Raw genomic sequence first — 5,029 nt, forward strand, 5'->3', positions numbered from 1 at the left:
GCTCAATTTTCTGACGCAATTACACTAAAGTCAGACAATCACGCAGGAGAATGTGGATGAAATACAATATTACTGTGGCGTTTCTTTGGTGTGGTCGGGGAAGTTTTTGGAAAGACATTTGGAAACATTTTCCTCATAAAACACTTAGCTTGCGATAGGATCGCATTTCTGAAGAGATGTCACCTCGCGTTCACTGAGCAACCAAATCACATCATGTTAACGCTTCTATCTATCAGTCTATCTACTGAATCTATCTATCTATTGATCTGTCTTGTAGTTATTCTGATGATGGATTTTCAGACTGATGTTGGGAAGTCCATAAAGAGACTTGTGTGTTTTATATTTCTCTGCCTTCTTTAAATTGCATCTTCTTGAATTACTAAGCTGTCCTAATCGGTCCAACCTGTGCGTCTCTGGAAATAAAGACCCACCATGATGTGGATCCAAGCTCTCCGTCGAACCGTCAGCGCGTGGTTTCCATTCATGAGCTTCTCCTTCTCAGTCTCTCTCTTCTCCCTAATTGACCAAAGCTGAGGCTGTCTGTTGTGCTTCTCTGCCATGAACATTTCTGTCTCATTAAAACCCCTGCGCTCAAACCCATCAGAAGCTCAAAGTGATGGAGGAAACGAGGAGATGCAATGCAACGAGCTGATTCTGTCTTTAATAATGCTGTGAGAGGAACCGTAAGGCTGGACACTTTGCTGTCTGTATGTCTTTACAAGTTACTGATGTTTTAGTAACAATAGTTTTTTTTTGGTAACACTGTAGTATAAAGTTCTATTTGTTAACATTAGTTAACATGAACTAACAAAGACAAATACTTTCAAGCATTTATTAAACTTAGTTCATGTTGATTTCAGCATTTACTAATAATTAGGGTTGCAAAGGGGTGGAACATTTCCGGTAAGTTTCTGGGAACTTCCCAAAAATCCCTGGAATTAAAAAAAAAAATCCTGGAATGTTTCTGAAATTTACTGGAAATATTCCACCTTTTTTGCAACCCTACTAATAATACATTATTATAAGTGTAAAAGTTATATCTGTTAATATTATGAAATGTACCTAAACTAACAGTGAAGTGTTGCAAAGATGAATAAATTTTTACTTAAGTTTTGAGTGTGTGTGTGTGTGTGTGTGTGTGTGTGTGTGTGTGTGAGAGAGAGTGTGTGAGTGTGTGTGTGTCTGTGTTTGTGTGAGTGTGTGTGTAATAACATACAGTATAATTAATGAGTGCAGTTTAATATCTATTTTAACACTCAGTCCTGACTATACACTGCAGCTGAATAACACATGGTGAGGAGAGAAAGTCTTTTCGCTGGAGATTTTTCTCCTGCCCCTTGCATGACTGATTCTCCTCCTGAATGTCAGAGCAAAGGATCGGAGATGAGAGTGTAAAACATCTTCTCCAGACTCACTCTTCCTGTAGCGATTAACCTGAAACCTGAGAGACACACACTTATCTGACAGCAGAGAGACACACACTGTGTGTGTATAGGTGGCAGGTGATGGATATTTCTCCACTTTATGCTGAGCTATTATCATAAATAAAACGCTCCATAAGCACAACCTTTTGCTCACTAATGGAATTTGTCAACATGAAAGAGTCGTATTGTTCCCGCGGCTTCTCCGTTCAGGGGTCCGGTGCCAAATCCTCCGCTCGTCTCCTGCCAGCTCCTCGCGTTAACACCGGGAGCTCAGGGAATCACATGCCATAATGAAATTACCTCCGCGCAAACAAATAAGGTCAGAGACTGAAGGAGACGCGCGTTAGAACCCGATTCTGCTAATTAAACGGCAGGTTCGTCTGCGCATGAAGGCTGGCAGCGAGCAGCATCCCAGCAATCATTTTTATGGATAATTCACTTTTAATCGATCAGATAAATGACTCCGCTTGAAGTTGTTAAACTTTGCTATTTCTAAAAGCAATACAGAGAATACCTTTAAGTATCAAGGCTCCCCAAACATGGATAAGTGGAAATATCAGGGGATTTTTAAATGGGCAAAATCATCCTTATTATTATTATTATTATTATTATTATTGTTATTAATTTTACACCCTCTTTGTGACCCTTGTGACTGTTAGAATGATTTTAGTATACATGTATTTAAATAAACATTTAACATGTCATATTTAATATACATATTTATATTAAAATATTCAATATACAATTAATTAATACATAAATATATTTCAAATACATAAATTACTTTTAATGCAAATATTTTAAATAAATATATGTAATATATAATAATGTACTTATCTATGTTAAAAAAATGAATTATACATTTTTTTAAATAAACATATTTAGTATATAATATTTATTGTACACATTTGTTACAGTTTAATATGAAATTCATTTTAACATTAATATGTTTAAATCAATTGATTTAATATATACAAATTAAAATACATATGTATATGAAATATTACATTTAATATTAAATAAATATATTTTCTTTTGCATTTTTATGTCTTATGTAAACGTGTCTCTTCGCATGTGAAATGAGCTGCAGCTGGATGTTTGCTGTCGATTCAATATTTTTTATCATGCAATAACCAATGGTCTTTCTCTAAAGTGTGTAAATATGGACGGTAAGAAGTTATAGGATGTTCAAAGTACGTCAAGTTTCTGAAAAAAAATAAAGAAACATTGCGACATGAACCTTTTAAAAAACAGTGAATAGCAGGCCTGGAGTCTGATCTAGATAACACCGTTTCAGGAGCAGCAGCAGTTTCTTTGGTGAATTTCACGTTTTAACGGCGGTAATCGTTTTAATGCCCGGAGTCTTTCTGTCCCAAACTGCTGTTTAACCGCAACCTTATCAGACACAATTAGTTTTACCTTTACATTACCTTCTGCTGCTCTCGCGCATGCTATTACCTCGACTGCCACGGCCGCTCTTTTATAATTATTGACCATGACTTATTGTAATGAGTTTATTTAAGAGCGGAAGAGTAGCCTGAGGCGGTGGAATAAAAGGCCGAGGTTGCACCTGCCTGATCAAACCAGCTCCTCTCCACAGAATAAATGCTTTGTCAGCAGAAGCACTTTGTTTTTTTCTAGTTTTGTGTGTTATTACACGCCTGACATTCTCCAAGAAGACAAAGTCCCGCAGCGAGGGGTATCAATAAATCTGACAGACGGCTCTGAAGACCACCTATGTGCCGTGATAACAGCCTCAGAGGGACGCGCCGAGCACAAATCATATTTCAAGAAGAACTCGACATCCACGTGAACTCCAGACGCTTTCGGGGCCAATAATCAAACATCGCTCTTACGCCTCTCATCCGTCCACAAGCTCAGATTCTGTCATTATTTACTCGCCATCCAAACCTGACAGACTTTCTGTCTTCTGTGGATCTACGGAAGCAGAGTTTTGTGAGAAACAGACTCCAATATAAGTTATTTGTTTTAGGTACTTTTGCCTTGTTTTCCAGAGCAAATATCGAAATATTCTTAAATCAAAATCGCCTAAAAACACATATTTTCCATCTTTATTTGACGCTCTAACTCTACCACTCTCTATTCTAATTATATTCTTAAAAAAAAAAAAATTGCCCCTTTTAGATTGCACACATGTATTACTATACATTTGTTTTCTTTTTATTTATTTTACAATTAACAAAAAGAAAAAAAAAGGCCTCCAACACTAGCTTGCTCTATTCTTTTTCTAATTTATCTGTTTATTTTGATTTTATATAAAATAAATTAATTAAAAACCTTCCTACGTATTCTGCGTTAAGCTAACTGAGACTTGTTATAGCACTTTGGATAAAAGCGTCTGCTAAACGTACATACATGTAAGATATATTTACTTAAAAAGCAAAATGAAAGAAGATATTCAGTCTTGTTTTGTGAAAAATGTATCAAATGAAGCAAGTTCATGCTTAAAACAAGACAAATATCAGCCAATAATCGTGCTTTCTTTTTGAATTAAGTTTACTTTTCTGACCCCATCAGGAGACATTTTTCTTGTTTTAAGCATGAACTCACTTCATTTTGATACATTGTTCACAAAACTTTAGAATGTTTAGATATTTGTACTGGAGATCAAGACCAAAACACAGAGGAAGTAACTTATTTTATGCAGTTTGAGTCTGATTACAAATCATCTGAGAACTGCTTTCATGTTGCTTTCAAATCATTTCTTGATTATCATGACTGTAATTCTATGCCTGTTCTGTTTTTCGATGACTTGTGGAGTAGTATAACCTATGCAACACTTGCATTTCGTATGTATCTGAATCTAAAGGCAGAAGAAGTGCTGTTGTATGTGCGTTTGCAGTGACGGGAGTGAAAGACTGAACAGCTGAACAACTGTGAATCACGCAGACCTGAGGGTTAACATCATACAGGAGACATTTATAGTGTGTTCAGGACTCCTTTCATATATAAGAGCTATATTTCATGGGTGTTGTTCAGGGTCTGAGTCTGGATTGCGATTGAACTCTCAGGTCCGTGTTTGCAGTCAGCACTGAGGAGCTTTGGATCAGAGCGAGTTTCTCCTCAAACTCTGACACTAATGACACATAAACGGCTCGGAGACCGTCATCTTATGGGACAAGTGTGTGTGGTTTTAAGATTTATTGGGCGCAGAGATTTTAGCTCAGTCTTAAAAATAAAGGTACTTCAGTGATTCTTGGGTTCAGAAAAGAAACTCATCTTATCAGGAAAAGTCTGAGGTTCTTGAGGCTCATGTCAGTGTCAGTGCTTTGGTTTCTGACTTTAAAACATCAGATCATAGATGATTTTCTACTAAACTAGGGGATAAAAAAGTTATTTGCAAAACTAATTTTAAAGGTTCCAAACAACTTAAGATCTAAGTGGAACATCAACGTGCTGCCGATTAACAACTTCAATTCATCCATCAGTTTGTAAAAGTAAACAGAGTAATGCACTTACAATGGAAGCCTAACGAGCAAGAAATCCTGGACGGTTTAAAAGCATAAATGTGCAATATTTTAACACAATGATGTCTGATATTTGAGCTGTAAAGTTAGCTTGCCTTTATTTGTCCATTTAGTCTA

The 5,029-nt window shown here is 36.3% G+C and overlaps 1 long non-coding RNA gene across 1 annotated transcript in view; it reads right to left on the minus strand.

Annotated features, from left to right (window-relative positions):
- Positions 1–946: 946 nt before the first annotated feature.
- The window catches only part of LOC107712040 (uncharacterized), a 9,070-nt gene continuing 4,987 nt past the window's right edge, over positions 947–5,029 (minus strand). The window contains exons 2-3 of the long non-coding RNA XR_001636757.1: positions 4,839–4,841; positions 947–1,005 (exon numbers count right to left, since the gene is read on the minus strand). This is a non-coding gene — a long non-coding RNA (uncharacterized LOC107712040). The remainder of the gene's footprint in view (positions 1,006–4,838; positions 4,842–5,029) is intronic.

This window comes from Sinocyclocheilus rhinocerous, unplaced genomic scaffold (assembly GCF_001515625.1).
Source record: "Sinocyclocheilus rhinocerous isolate Xijiao unplaced genomic scaffold, SAMN03320098_v1.1 scaffold328, whole genome shotgun sequence".
In the NCBI taxonomy this organism is placed as follows: Eukaryota; Metazoa; Chordata; class Actinopteri; order Cypriniformes; family Cyprinidae; genus Sinocyclocheilus; species Sinocyclocheilus rhinocerous.